General features: G+C 40.1%; 1 protein-coding gene across 1 annotated transcript in view; it reads right to left on the bottom strand.

The window, feature by feature from the left end:
• The window catches only part of LOC139369596 (VPS10 domain-containing receptor SorCS3-like), a 244,686-nt gene that overhangs the window by 84,449 nt on the left and 143,624 nt on the right, over positions 1–16,613 (bottom strand). The window lies entirely within an intron of this gene.

Raw genomic sequence — 16,613 nt, 5'->3', positions numbered from 1 at the left:
GTAGGCTAGTTGAGAACAAGTTCTCATTTACAACTGTGACCTGGCCAAGATAAAGCAAAGCAGTGTGACACAAACAACAACACAGAGTTACACATGGAATAAACAAGCGTACAGTCAATAACACAATAGAAAAAAAATAAAGTCTATATACAGTGTGTGCAAATGGCGTGAGGAGGTAAGGCAATAAATAGGCCATAGTAGCAAGTAATTACAATTTAGCAAAATAAAGACAGACAGGCAGTTCAATGTATAGACAGACAGACGTACAGACTTATAGACAGCGGTTATGTTCCAACACCTGCTTGCAACCACAACTACCTCTTAAGGTAGGTTTATGACCTAATTGAATGATCTTGGCTTTGAACCATGTCATGTGAAATAGCCCTGTTATTATACTGTATATCTTACAGTACTTGGCTTTCTCAACCTTATTACTACAGGAATCTAGAGTGCTCAAGGGCCTTTGATTCTATAACATGCAACCTAAATATACAACCATGTTGCACAGAGCAAAAACCATTCCTGTGTTATAACACCAGCAAAATAAAAGAGGTTAATCAGTCATTGATAGGAGCTAATGGAAACAAACCATTCACAGATGCCTGGGGGCCTAACACCTTTAGTAATTGATGACCACTTTGAAATGAAATGTGACGAATGCATAAGCATGTGGATGTACCCGGAATCCAGGAGGCTGGAAAAATGTAGCTATAGCTAACAGGCACGTGAACAGATATGGCTCTACCTGTGCAGAGCACATGCCCCTTTGCCCTTTCAGTCTCCAAAGTGCCCTTTTCAGTGGTAGTATAATTTTCCCCCCACCCATTTTTTTATTGGTTTTATAAAAAAATTGTCGTTCTTGTTTTTCAAATTTCAAATGGCACTCGCACATCTGAGCAATCTTTATTGCAGTTGCATGGTAAAAGTTGAACAAGATGAAGGAAAAAGGATACCGCACACTGCTCTTGATAGTATCACTAATCTTTAATAAGCTTACATATCAGCCTTGTGGCCTACGTCAGAGCTTTTCTGAGTTAAAAAAAAAATAGCACCCTTATGTAGACCTAGCCCCACCCACATCCGTTCCACGCATCGGAAGGGGTTGAAGGTGAAGGAAAAACAAATAAGTGCTACCAAATATAAAAGTATGCATTTCATAAATTTTCAAATAAAGTGTGTAAATAATATGTTTTAAACACATGTGTAAAACCACAATGAGGACATAGCAAGCTTTATCATTGGGTACATCGTACGAAAAACATCAGAGTAATCTTAAAGAGTAACATAAGTCATGTTCAAATTCACAACATAACATACATAGGCATTTCATCATTAAGTCCTTTGGGAAATAATGTCTGGAGGGTGAAAATCCCAAAACATTCTCTTTTACTCAAAGTATTATTGATATCACCTCCCGTGTCTGATATCTTAACTTTCTCGATGCCACAACATCTAAAAGGTAGAAATATCATGCTTTAGGTCATTAAAATGTACTGCGACTGGATAATCCCTGTAGCTTCTCCTGATTGAATTTTTATGTTCACTAATTCTCTGTTTGAGAGAACGAGAGGTTTTACCTACATAGCAGAGCCCACATGGACATTTAATCATGTAAATAAAATGGGTGGTGGAACACATAATAATGTCATTTGTTTGGAACTGTTTTCCTGTATGTGGGTGGCAGAACTATTCACACTTCATCATATTGTTGCACTGTGCGCATCCTCTGCATTTATAGCTACCATTTGGAAGAGGGCGTAAAAGAGCCTGGCTGATTTTCATTTGGGGCTGGCAGTTGGCATGAACCAATATAGCGCGTAAATTGGTGTTTTTTTTAAATTCAGCAGGCAAATCTGGGTCATAAAATATGCCAGTGTTTCTTGACCGCATCTCACACTTTTCGCGAGTTCAAAGTATATGTGGTTATAAACATTATGGAGTGTTCTTTAGCTTTAGCAGGTCTTTTTTGGAGCAGTTCTTCTCATGTTTTTACCAATATCAAATGAAGAGCTTCATCCACACATTGTGGCGAATAGCCTCTTCTTAGAAACCTAATGCGCATCTCCGCTGCTTTTTCTAGATAATCCTCTGTGGAGTGGCATATACGGCGCAGTCTGAAAAACTGGCTTCTTGGAAGTCCTCTCTTTAATGGCTCAGGATGGAAGCTGTCCCCCTGTAATAAGAGTATTTCTGTCTGTTTCTTTTCTATACAGAGTTGTAAACAAGGTTCCATTTGATTTCTCAATCCACATATCGAGGTAATGAACACGTTGAGTGTCACATTCAATAGTGAATTTGAGATTGGGGTCAATGTCATTGAGTAGTGCCGTAAAATCTGACAGCTCTTTTTCCATTCCTTCCCATTTGCAAACATTTTTTGTCAATATATTAATACCACTTCATGACTTTATTCAAAAATATATTTTCGTTTATATTATTAAACGTTCTTCAAAAAGACCCACGTAAAGGTTATCATAGCTCAGAGTGAATGTGGAGCCCATCGATGTTCCATTCGGTTGGAGATAGTATTCATCATCAAACCTAAAATATTGATATATTTTTTATTTATTTCACCTTTATTTAACCAGGTAAACTAGATGAGAACAAGTTCTCATTTACAACTGCGACCTGGCCAAGATAAAGCAAAGCAGTGCGACACAAACAACAACACAGAGTTACACATGGAATAAACAAGCGTACATTCAATAACACAATAGAAAAAAAGAAAGTCTATATACAGTGTGTGCAAATGGCGTGAGGAGGTAGGCAATAAATAGGCCATGGTAGCGAACTAATTACAATTTAGCAGATTAACACTGGAGTGATACATGAGCAGATGATGATGTGCAAGTAGAGATACTGGTGTGCAAAAGAGCAGAAAGTAAATATAAACAGTATGGGGATGAGGTTGGTAGATTGGGTGGGTTATTTACAGATGGAATATGTACAGCTGCAGCGATCGGTTAGCTGATCAGATAGCTGATATTTCAAGTTAGTGAGGGAAAAAATAAGTCTCCAGCTTCAGCGATTTTTGCAATTTGTTCCAGTCACTGGCAGCAGAGAACTGGAAGGAAAGGTGGCCAAATGAGGTATTGGCTTTAGGGATGATCAGCGAGATATACCTGCTGGAGCACGTGCTGCGGGTGAATGTGTTGTTATCATGACGAGTGAGCTGAGATAAGGTGGAGCTTTACCTAGCATAGACTTATAGATGACCTGGAGCCAGTGGGTCTGGCGACAAATATGTAGAGTTTTGGAAGCAATTTTTTAGATGACATCGTCAAAGTCGAGGATCAGTAGGATAGTCAGTTGCAAAATAGAAAGCCATTTCTAGATTTGATTTTCGATTGGAGGTGTTTAATATGAGTCTGGAAGGAGAGTTTACAGTCTAGCCAGACACCTAGGTATCTGTAGTTGTCCACATATTCTAGGTCAGAACCGTCCAGGGTAGTGATGCTAGTTGGGAGGGCGGGTGCAGGCAGCGAACAGTTGAAAAGCATGCATTTGGTTTTACTAGTGTTTAAGAGCGGTTGGAGGCCATGGAAGGAGTGTTGTGTGGCATTGAAGGAGGTTGAAGGAGGTTAGTTAACTTCTTATGGCTGGGGGGGGCAGTATTGAGTAGCTTGGATGAATAAGGTGTCCAGAGTGAACTGCCTGCTACTCAGGCCCAGAAGCTAAGATATGCATATTATAAGTATATTTGGATAGAAAACATCCTGAAGTTTCTAAAACTGTTTGAATTATGTCTGTGAGTACAACAGAACTCATACGGCAGGCAAAAACCTGAGAAAATATCCAACCAGGAAGTGCGAAATCTGAGGTTTGTAGGTTTTCAAGTCGTTGCTTATCCAAGATACAGTGTACATTTGGTCCAATTGCACTTCCTAAGGCTTCCACTAGATGTCAACAGTCTTTAGAATCTTGTTTAAGGCTTCTACTGTGAAGGAGGAGTGAATAAGAGCTATTTGAGGGGTCTGGCAGAATGCCATGAGATAAGTCACGCGCACGGACGTGAGAGCGAGCTGCGTTCCCTTTAATTTCTAAAGACAAAGGAATTGCCGGTTGGAATATTATTGAAGATTTATGATAAAACATCCTAAAGATTGATTCTATGCATCGTTTGACATGTTTCTATGAACTGTAATGGAACTGTTTTGACTTTTCATCTGGACTAAGTGCCTGCGCCTTGTGAATTTGGATTTGTGAACTAAACGCGCCAACAAAAAGGAGGTATTTGGACATAAATGATGGACTTTATCGAACAAAACAAACATTTATTGTGGAAATGGGATTCCTGGGAGTGCATTCCGATGAAGATTATCAAAGGTAAGTGAATATGTATAATGCTATTTCTGACTTCTATTGACTCCACAATATGGCGGGTATCTGTATGGCTTTTTTTGGTGGCTGAGCGCTGTACTCATATATACTCACAGACTTCATTCAAACAGTTTTAGAAACTTCAGTGTTTTCTACCCAAATCTACTAATTATATGCATATTCTAGCTTTTAGGTCTGAGTAGCAGGCAGTTTACTCTGGGCACCTTTTTATCCAAGCTACTCAATACTGCCCCCCAGTCCCAAAGAAGTTAACTTCTTAAGGTATAGGGGGCAGCATTTTCACTTTTGGATAAATAGCGTGCCCAATTTCAACTTCCTGCTACTCATGCCAAGAATATAAGATATGTATATAATTAGTATATTTGGATAGAAAACACTCTGAAGTTTCTAAAACTGTTTGAATCATGTCTGTGAGTATAACAGAACTTATGCAGCAGGCAAACCCTGAGGACTAACCATTCAGATATTTTTTTAGGTCTCTGTCTGTTCAGTGAGATCTCATTGGGAAACGATTTTTCAGTTCCTACCACTTCCACTGGATGTCACCAGTTTTTGGAATTTGGTTGAGGTTATTCCCGGGTGAGACTGTTGAGAGTTGTGCAAGACTTGAAAAGTAGCGTTGGTTTGTTTTCTCTGTATTGAACACAGATAGATCCGTCTTCAATTTGATCGATTCATAACGTTTAAAAATACCTAAAGTTGTATTACAAAAGTAGTTTGAAATGTTTTGGCAAAGTTTACAGGCAACTTTTGAGATATTTTGTAGTGACATGGCGCAAATTGGAAGCTGTTTTTTTCTGGATCAAATGCGCCAAATAAATGGACATTTTGGATATATATGGACTGAATTAATCGAACAAAAGGACCAATTGTGATGTTTATGGAACATATTGGAGTGCAAACACTCGCTCATAGGTAAGAGGTAGGGCATGTTTTACATTTTATTTTTGCATTTTGTGTAGCGCCTGCAGGGTTGAAATATGCTACTCTCTTTGTTTACTGTTGTGCTATCATCAGAAAATAGCTTCTTATGCTTTCGCCGAAAAGTATTTTTAAAATCGGACATGTTGGCTGGATTCACAACAAGTGTAGCTTTAATATAGTATCTTACATGTGTGATTTAATGCAAGTTTGATTTTTATATCATTTTATTTGAATTTGCCGCGCTGCATTATCCCTGGCTTTTGGCCAAGTGGGACGCAAGCATCCCCTATACATTAAGAAGTTAAATTATGATAGATAAATGGATGGTTCTTTTTCTCCTGACACTGTAGGTTCATGTACTTTGATGTGAAGTGGTCAAATTGGCGCTCTATTTTCGTTTTTGACCTTTAATCCCAGAAAAATGTCCTTAACTCAAAAAGAGTTGAGGCCTCGACGCCATCTTGTTTCTGGGCAAACAGCCCATTAGTCCAAATCTATGCTCACCAAGTTTCGTCTTCGAAGTCATTTTCCATCAGGTGGAATTTACTGGGACAGCGGAAAAATGACCAAAATTTGAACATTTTATAAAACGGAAACCGAATGTCCGAGAGACTTTGTTCGATGACTTTCCGGAACATCTGGCCCCGGTGCACGGCCTGCCACCATCAGCAAATTCTAGTAAAGTAAGGGTAGATTCTCATGGATCATACAGTAAATGCCGAAAAGTGCCCTTCATGTATGAAAGGGTTCTCGCACAATGCTTGTTTACTTGGTACGTCCTTTTACTTTTTTGTGTATATATAAATATTTCAAAAGGCACTCGCACATCTGAGCAATCTTTTTTGCAGGTGCATGGTAACAGTTGAACAAGATAAAGGTTAAAGGAAACCACACACTGCTCTTGATAGTATCATTGATCTTTAAAAAGCTTACGTATCGGCTTCACGGCCTTTGTCAGAGCTTTTGTGAGTTTTTTTAGACTATGAAAAACGTAAAGTAAAAATTCAAAGACAACTCAGCAATGAACGTTTCTATTTAAAACTGAGTGTTGATCCCACACAAGTGTTCTAAAGGGAAATATGCTCTAATCTGGAGCAAGCCCTATTAAACCACCTTATCTCAAAACCTGAATATGAACATCTTTGCTGCAAATGTGCCATACGTCCATGCCTGTAAATTTTTCCGAAATTACACAAACCTAAAACACAACAAGGCAATTATCCAGACAGACCAGGGGTTGCAGGAATAGGCTCAATGCTAGAGCCGTTAAAAACTATGTAAACTATTTTATTAAAACTCATGTGCAAGCATTGCCATCATATGTAAAAGACTCTATAGACTTCATAAACAAGATCTCATCAATAACGGGTTTAACCTCTCTAGGCTAGATGGGACGCTACCGTCCCACCTGACCAACATCCAGTGAATGTGCAGGGCGCCAAATTCAACCTACAGAATTGTAAATATTTAACATTCTTGAAAATACACATGCAATATGGCAAAATAAATCTTAACTTCTTGTTAACCTCTCTGCGCACCGAACCCGTTAGCGGGATTAAATTCGACAACATACGGCGATCGCTACATAAATAGTAATATTAAACATTCATGAAAATACAAGTGTCTCACATGGGTCAAAAGCCTAGAATCTTGCTTATCCAACTGCGTTGTCAGATTTAAAAAAGGATTTAATGCGAAATAATATGATGCAATTATCTGAGAACAAAGCCCCATAAAAAACTATTTCAACCAGCACAGGCGTAACAACATCACTAATTGCAATAAAATAAATAGTTTACCTTTGACGATCTTCCTCTGTTTTCAATCCCAATGCTCATTGTTACACAATGAATGGTCTTTTGTTTGATAAAATCCATTTTTATAGCCAAACACGAAACATTTTGTGAACCGCTTGTGTCGTGAATTCCGTCTCATTCCATTTTCGATGACACATTCGATGTAAATACACAAACTAAACGTGACTTTTCCAGTCATGTTTGTTTTCATTGCAATCAACTGGTTTGTTTGTAACACAACCAAACCTGATAGGTCATTTCACGGGACATATTGACTGAAAGAAATCGATTTGAAGACAACAAGTAATGACATCATTGTGCACCAATGATATGACCGCTGTTTCGTTGATTGACTGTACTTTAACCCAATGACCACTGATCGTCTGGAAATCTAGCTGGGTAGATAGCCAAAGAGCTGAGGTAAACGGCAATATGTAATGTTTATGTGTTGGAAGACCAATCCATGTAGCAAACTCCGGCGTAAAGAGGTTCATTCGCCTTTGAAGATTCATTCCGGAAGGAACCGCGCATGTTACACACAGCGTTGTTTTGGTAAAGCGCATCTTCAGCTGTTTATATATCAATCAGTATGGCGACTAAGTCAGGGAAAGCTAAATCTAAGTCTAAATATACAGATGTACACACAGTTTTAGAAGAAATTGATCGGGAAAGTGAGACAGAGATTGTTGGAGGACGATTAATTTCGCGATTCCCAAATGGAGGAATATTTTTTGAACGGAGAGGACATCGTTTTGGACTGGTAAGTTCTTCTCATGCTAATGCCGTTGTTTGAAATTAATAATATAAAATATTATTTGTGAAATGAAATAGCCTATTTGAGGCTGTTGAGGGGAGGGCAGGCCCACAACAATGGCCAAAGTGAAATGGAGACAGTAGATACCGCTGCTCTGTTGTAATATAATAAAGACAGTAGATCTAGCTGGTCTGTCATAATATAATAGAGACAGTAGATCTAGCTGAAATGTCATAATATAAAATAGACAGTAGATCTAGCTGGTCTGTCATAATATACATGAGACAGTAGATCTAGCAGGTCTATAATAATATATTCAACCTTATGTTCCCTGTACTCTATATATATATCTGTTTATTATACCTGCTGATACAGGGCACATTTGTGAAACTGTTCTAACTGAACATTTTCTTTCACAGTGACACTGACTCTGAATGGGAGCCCCCAGTGCCATGGTGTCCATCCCCCACTGAAGCTGGTTCATCCAGCTCCTGCCACAAGTGGTGTTCATCTCCCCAAATTTATTTCTGCAGGCATGGATGTGCCTCAGGGCCAAAAGGGCACAGCATAGAGGCGTCGCTGTTTTCTTTGCAAAATGAAGTCCCCATCACCTGCACCACATGTTTGGTGACCCTCTGCTTTACAGCAGGAAGATACTACTATGGCACCTGGCATCAGCAGCACAATATTGTGTAGAGGACTGAGGGTTTTCCAAATATTAAAAGTGTTATTTTGTAAATGTATATATATTTTTTTCATGTTTTTTCTCCATTTTTGGGGGAGGTGTGTTGGAATACCATTTTGGTATGTTGTATATAGTTATTCCATTCAAAATGTATAACTTCACCAATTTGGCCACTTGTGTTGGACACCTGGGTGACTTCATGATAAACGTCATGTAGCACACTCATTTTGGAAGTTTTCATTCTGAAACTTTGCACAAGCACTGTTGCCCTCTTATGTTTTTCACTGAAATCGTTGATGATACGACAATAAAAATGAAAAAACGTATGGTTTTTTCATTGTATTATCTAAACCAGATCTATTGTGTTATATTCTCCTACATTCAATTCACATTTACACACACTTCAGAGTGTTTTCTTTCAAATGAAACCAAGAATATGCATATCCTTGGTCCTGGGCCTGAGCTACAGGCAGTTAGATTTGGGTTTGTTTGTTTTCAGACGGAAATTGAAAAAAGTAGGGGGGTAATGTAAGAGGTTAATCAAAAAGGCTTTACTGCAAAAGCAAACCATGCAATTATCTGAGGACAGCACCCCATCAAACAAACACAGACAATCATATTTCATCCTGCCAGGCACGACACAAAACTCAGAAATAACGATATAACTCATGCCTTACCTTTCAAGAGCTTCTCTGTTGGCTCTGCAATATGTCCCATAAACATCACAAATGGTCCTTTTGTTCAATTAATTCCGTCATTTTATCTCAAAGTTTGATCCAGAAAAACACCGGTTCCAATTCACGCAACATGACTACAAAATATCTTAAAAGTTACCTGTAATCTTTGTCCAAACATTTCAAACAACTTTCCTAATACAACTTTAGGTATTTTTTAACGTACATAATCGATCAAATTTAAGACGGGATAAACTGCGTTCAATAGCGGATAAAAACAAAGTGGAGAGAGTTCAGGTCGCGCGCCCCAATCACGTCAGTACACTAGACTCGACCCTCGTTCTGAACAGCCCTACTTCTTCATTTCTCAAAGGATAAACATCAACCAATTTCTAAAGACTGTTGACATCCAGTGGAAGCGATAGGAACTGCAGTGCCTAAGCAAGTGCCTTAGAAATCTAGATCCACATAGAAAACCCATTGAAAAGAGAGTGACCTCAAAAAAGAAATTCCTGGATGGTTTGTCCTCGGGGTTTCGCCTGCCAAATAAGTTCTGTTATACTCACAGACATCATTCAAACACTTTTAGAACCTGCAAGTCTTGATTTTTGACCAATGACCAGTCATCAACAATGGAGCACAAAGGTGAGTGCACATATCCAAATTAGTGACCAAAATGAACGTGCATAATGTATTACATTTTTGCCTGATAAAAACAGAGTAGACCTACGTTTATCATCCATATAAAATACAGTTTATTGATCTACTACTGACTCATCTTTTCCACAACAGGCTACCTGATGATTTGATTGATCTAATTTCATATTTCAGAAAGGCCTAGTTTGGGTGCCTATTGACAATAAACATAGTATGCCAAACATTAGGAACACCTTCCGAATATTGAGTTGCATCTCCCCCTTACAACAGCCTTAATTCGTCGGGGCATGAACTCTAAAATCTGTCAAAAGCGTTCCACAGGGATGCTGGCCCATGTTGACTCCAATGATTCCCACAGTTTTGTCAAGTTGGCTGGATGTCCTTTGGGGGGTGGACTATTCTTGATACACCTTGGAAACTGATGAGCTTGAAAAACCAAGCTGCGTTGCAGTTTTTGACACAAACCGGTGCGTCTGTGTCCTACTACTGTACCTTACCCTATTGAAAGGCACCTATATTTTATGTCTTGCCCATTTGCCATCTGAATAACACACATATACAATCTCAATTGTCTCATGGCTTTAACAATCCTTTTTTAACCTGGCTCCTCCCCTTCATCTACACTGATTGAAGTTGATTTAACAAGTGACATCAATAAGGGATCATATATTTCACCTGGATTCACCTGGTCAATCTATATCATGGAAAAATGAGTTGTTTTTTACATTTTGTATACTCAGTGTATGACTAAAGATAAACAGCTGTAACATAGCACTGCTTTCAATATTATGGGATGAAGATTAACATTTTGGCCAATTTATTTTGACATTTGTGAGGAAGAACAGGGCAACCCGGCTGGTAACTAGCACTCTGCAAGCGTGCTGCCCTCCAAAGTGATGGCACGGTGCAGACAGAACATGCTTTCCATATGATCCTGCAACCTCCGTTAAAAATAGGCCATATGATTTTGCTTGCTCTGGACTCCAGAGAAGTCCATGATATATCCCAAGTTGATATTGGCTGCTAACACATGAATGATTTTCACTTTCACAAAATGCATGTGTAAAAGTTCATTTCAGATTATTTCTGTAACCTATCTTGTGTTTTGAAAATGCATCACCGTTTATGGCTATATAGACAGGGTACATTTTTGCACTTATTGTGTGTGCATGTTCGCATGAGCCTAAGATAGCTACCATGTCCCTGTGATTACCTAATGATTTGTGTCTGAAGACTGCAAAAAGTCCACACCCACTCAGCATTAACCTGTTGAGTGTAGGGGGCAGTTTGTACGAAAAACGTTCCCAAATTAAACTGCCTATTTCTCAGGCCCAGAAGCTAGAATATGCATATAATTGTCAGATTAGGATAGAAAACACTCTAAAGTTTCCAAAACTGCCAAAATGAAGTCTGTGAGTATAACAGAACTGATATTGCAGGCGTAAACCTGAGGAAAATCCAACCAGGAAGTGCCTCTTATTTTGAAAGCTCCCTGTTCCAATGCATGCCTTCCCTCCATTTAAAGGGATATCACCCAGATTCCTTTCCAGTCTTTAGACATAGTTTCAGCCTTTTATTCTGAAAAATGAGCAAGAACGATCACATCGCGTCAGTGGATGGCTGGGTGCCAGCAGAGTTTTGCATGCGCCAACAGCTTGGAGCAGACATTTTTTCTCTCTCTCCTATTGAAAAAGCTACGGTCCAGTTGAAATATTATCGATTATTTATTGTTAAAAACAACCTGAGGATTGATTTATAAAAAAACGTTTGAAATGTTTCTACGAACTTTACATATACTATTTGGAATTTTCGTCTGCTCCGTCGTGATCGCTTGAGCCTGTGGATTTGTGAACATAACGCGCCAACCAAATGGAGTTATTTTGGATATAAAAATAATCTTTATGGAACAAAAGGAACATTTATTGTGTAATTGGGAGTCTCGTGAGTGCAAACATCCAAAGATCATCAAAGGTAAGCGATTAATTTAATTGCTTTTCTGACTTTCGTGACCAATCTACTTTGCTGCTAGCTGTTTGTAATGTTTTCTCTGCTGAGAGAGATGTCCATACATAAACGCTTGGTTTGCTTTAGCTGTAAAGCTTTTTTGAAATCTGACACGCCAGGTGGATTAACAACAAGCTACGCTGTGTTTTGCTTTATTGCACTTGTGATTTCATGAAAATTAAATATTTTTAGTAATTTAATTTGAATTTGGCGCTCTGCAATTCAGCGGATGTTGACGAAAATGATCCAGCTAACGGGATGGGTGAGCCAAGAAGTTAACCCCCTTCGGATGTGCGGTGCAACTTACAGTATGCGTGTGGAAAGACAAATGGCAACGTATTCTTATTTTATAGCTCTTCAGGGTTTTGTTCTTCTAATTGCGTAGTCGGCTGAGAGTAGTGCAGCTCCGCCAGTAATACAGTTTCGGTTGAAATTACAATAAGATCTTTCTTCATTCCAGTTCATTCCTGAGTGCCGGGGAGAGACGGTCATGATGATTACAAAGTAGAATAACGAGAGAGAAAGACACTGCATGAGAGCATGCTGACAGCTTCTACAGGATATTTAAAAAGAGTTGTAGAATTGAACGGGTGATTGGAGAGGGAAATATTATGTGGAACGGGACTCCAAGCACTGGGAAGCTCCCAAGGGCTACGTTAAATTGTTGGAGCCTTCTCATGTCCGCAGCAGGCAAGGACATTACAGACCAGACACAGACTGCTGCCTGCCTGAGTGGCTTGTCAAGTATAAACTGAAGAGATATATAGCTGTTGTATTGTATGTAGGCTATGCATACATTTTACTTTTCACCTCTTAGTTCTATCCTCAAGTACTAAGGCTCTGGTGTGAGAGTGTCACAGACAGACTACAATCAGACAGAAATGTATTCAATCAAACCTCCAAACCATAACGCATATGCCTCCTACAGTTAATCTGATTTCTGAGGCGCCTTTTTTGTTCATCAAAAACCTAGAATGACTACATATTCATGAGTGTCTGTGGGGAAGGAAGCTGTACTCATAATTAGCATTACATTGCAGTTTTTAAACCTGGCTACACCATCAAACAATAGGCACTTCTCTTCCTTCCTTAATCAGTCATTTCTTCCTCATCAGCCCCTGTCTACCGAGAAGGTTGTTTATCTGGTGTTTGGTGTTTTGGTGTTTATGTCTAGGTTATGGTCTGAATACAATGTGTTGAGGGACAGTGAGAAAGAGGGAGCCAAAGGCATTGTTGCAAGTGAAGGGAGATTCTGAGAAAAAGACAAAACGTAATTTGCCTTCAGAATTTAAATTCTGAGCGAAACATAGCTGAAGGTTTTTCCGCAGCACAGTAGAGAGTTAATAGTCACTATTGCTGTTGGAGTAGCAAGCAGTTCATGAAATATCACATCACTTCCCAGGCATCTGAAACGAATGCGGTTTTGGCTTGCTGATAGAAGATAGCAGCAGTCTGAAATATTACTTGACTATCAGAGAAGGGATTAGGTACTGCATTAGTTGCACTGTCTGCTGTTGTTGTGTGATCAAAACTCCAAATCCAAATCAAATCACATTTTATTTGTCACATACACATGGTTAGCAGATGTTAATGCGAGTGTAGCGGAATGCTTGTGCTTCTTGTTTCTGACCATGCAGTAATATCTAACAAGTAATCTAACCTAACAATTTCACAACAACTAACTTATACACAAGTGTAAAATAATTAATAAGAGTATATAAAAAAATATGAATGAGCGATGGCCGAACGGCATAGGCAAGATGCAGTGGATGGTATAGAGTACAGTATATGCATATGAGATGAGTAATGTAAGGTATGTAGGCATTGTTTAAAGTGGCTAGTGATACATTTATTACATCAATTTTTATTTATTAAAGTGGCTAGAGATGAGTCAGTATGTTGGCAGCAGCCACTCAATGTTAGTGATGGCTGTTTAACAGTCTGATGGCCTTAGAGATAGAAGCTGTTTTTCAGTCCCTTGGTCCCCACTTTGATGCACCTGTACTGACCTCGCCTTCTGGATGATAGCGGGGTGAACACGCAGTGGCTCGGGTGGTTGTTGTCATTGATGATCTTTATGGCCTTCCTGTGACATCGGGTGGTGTAGGTGTCCTGGAGGGCAGGTAGTTTGCCCTTGGTGATGCGTTATGCAGACCTCACTACCCTCTGGAGAGACTTACGGTTGTGGGCGGAGCAGGTGCCGTACCAGGCGGTGATACAGCCCGACAGGATGCTCTCGATTGTGTAAAAGTTTGCGAGTGTTTTTGGTGACAAGCCGGATTACATCAGGCTCCTGAGGTTGAAGAGGCGCTGCTGCTCCTTCTTCACCACGCAGTCTGTGTGGGTGGACCATTTCAGTTTGTCGAGGAACTTCTCTACTACTGTCCCTTCGATGTGGAAAGGGGGCTGCTGCCTCTGCTGATTCCTGAAGTCCAAGATCATCTCCTTTGTTTTGTTGACATTGAGTGTGAGGTTATTTTCCTGATACCACACTCCGAGGGCCCTCACCTCCTCCCTGTAGGCCGTCTCGTCGCTGTTGGTAATCAAGTCTACCACTGTAGTGTCGTTTGAAAACTTGATGATTGATTTGGAGACGTGCATGGTCACGCAGTCATGGGTGAACAGGGAGTACAGGAGAGGTCTGAGAATGCGCCTTTGTGGGGCCCCAGTGTTGAGGATCAGCGGGGTGGAGATGTTGTTACCTACCCTCACCACATGGGGGTGGCCCGTCAGGAAGTCCAGGATCCAGTTGCACAGGGAGGGGTCAAGACCCAGGGTCTCGAGCTTAATGATGAGTTTGGAGGGTACTATAGTGTTAAATGCTGAGCTGTAGTCGATGAACAGCATTCTTACATAGGTATTCCTCTTGTCCAGATGGGTTACGGAAGTGTGCAGTTTGATTGCGCCGTCTGTGGACCTATTGGAGCAGTAAGCAAATTGGAGTGGGTCTAGGGTTTCAGGTAGGGTGGAGGTGATATGGTCCGTGACTAGTCTCTCAAAGCACTTCATGATGACGGAAGTGAGTGTAACGGGGCGATAGTCATTTAGCTCAGTTACCTTCGCTTTCTTGGGAACAGGAACAATGGTGGCCCTCTTGAAGCATGTGGGAACAGCAGACTGGGATAAGGATTGATTGAATATGTCCGTAAACACACCAGCCAGTTGGTCTTCGCATGCTCTGTGGACGTGGTTGGGGATGCCGTCTGGGCCGGCAGCCTTGCGAGGGTTAACACTTAAATGTTTTACTCAGGTTGGCTGCAGTGAAGGAGAGCCCGCAGGTTTTGGTAGTGGGCCGTGTCAGTGGCACTGTGTTGTCCTTAAAACGAGCTAAAGTTGTTTAGTTTGTCTGGGAGCAAGACATTGTGGTCCGCGACAGGGCTGGCTTTCCTTTTGTAGTCAGTGATTGACTGTAGACACTGCCACATACCTCTCATGTCTGAGCTGTTGAATTGCGACTCTACTTTGTCTCTATACTGATGCTTAGCTTGTTTGATTGCCTTGCGGAGTGAATAGCTACACTGTTTGTATTCGGTCATGTTTCCAGTCACCTTGCCCTGATTAAAATCCGTGGTTCGCGCTTTCAGTTTTGCGCAAATGATGCCATCAATCCACGGTTTCTGGTTGGGGAATTGTTTTATAGACGCTGTGGGCACCGATGCACTTGTTAATAAACTCGCTCACCGAATCAGGGTATTGTTAGTGTATGTGCTTTCATCAATTAAAAAACCCTTAATCTATTTTATGAGAATTTCTAAGATTCTTGTTTGCATAAAATAGACGCAGACCAGTCTTTCAATAATAGGTAACAGAATTTATTCTCGGAGCGCGCTGACACTTAACCACGAACAACAGTTTATATACAGATCATGACGTAATTTCATTGCTTTAACAGAATCCCCTTCTCTCGACCAGGACAAAGTGAGGTGAAAAGTTCATTCTAACTTACTAACACACTCCCAGATAACTTTTGAACCCTCAACATTATCAATCACCACTGAGCTGACAGTTCTAATTAATAGAAAACTTAGGAATGCACTCACTGTCTTATCTAAAAACCCAGAGCTAAGTTTCTGTAGGGTCAACCATAGGCTCACGACCTTATTTGTTTACACAGTCCCCAACCCATTCGTTTCTTCCTAGCTGGAATGGTGTTCATTAACTTTAATTACTCCTTGTCCGTGTCACACAATCCCTTCTTATGAACTCATATTGTTAATCAGATATAATAAAACAAAGTAGAAGTTTACTTAGTTACAATTCTATTTAAAATGGGGATATTGTTTATTTATTTATCCATAATAATCCCAACATGTATTCATCAATGTTATTGTCTGATGCTATGCGGAACATATCCCAGTTCACGTGATCAAAGAAATCTTGAAGCGTGGAATCCGATTGGTCGGACCAGGGTTGAACAGACCTGAGTACGGGCGATTCCTGTTTTAGTTTCTGTCTATAGGCTGGGAGCAACAAAATGGAGTTGTGGTCAGATTTTCCGAAAGGAGGGCGGGGGAGGGCTTTATATGCTTTGCGGAAGTCAGAATAACAATGATTAAGGGTTTTGCCGGCGCGGGTTGCGCATTCTAAATGCTAATATAATTTAGGGAGCCTTGTTTTCAGACTAGCCTTGTTAAAATCCCCAGCTACAATAAATTCAGCCTCAAGATACTGTATGTGGTTTCCATTTTACATAGAGTCAAATTAAGTTATTTCAGGGCCGTCGATGTGTCTGATTGGGGCGGGATATGCACGACCTACAACCTAATTTTGACCAAAAT

Source organism: Oncorhynchus clarkii, chromosome 17 (genome assembly GCF_045791955.1).
Source record: "Oncorhynchus clarkii lewisi isolate Uvic-CL-2024 chromosome 17, UVic_Ocla_1.0, whole genome shotgun sequence".
Classification (NCBI taxonomy): domain Eukaryota; kingdom Metazoa; phylum Chordata; class Actinopteri; order Salmoniformes; family Salmonidae; genus Oncorhynchus; species Oncorhynchus clarkii.
The sequence above is the reverse complement of the archived record's forward strand: the minus strand, read 5'-3'. Positions and strand labels throughout refer to the sequence as shown.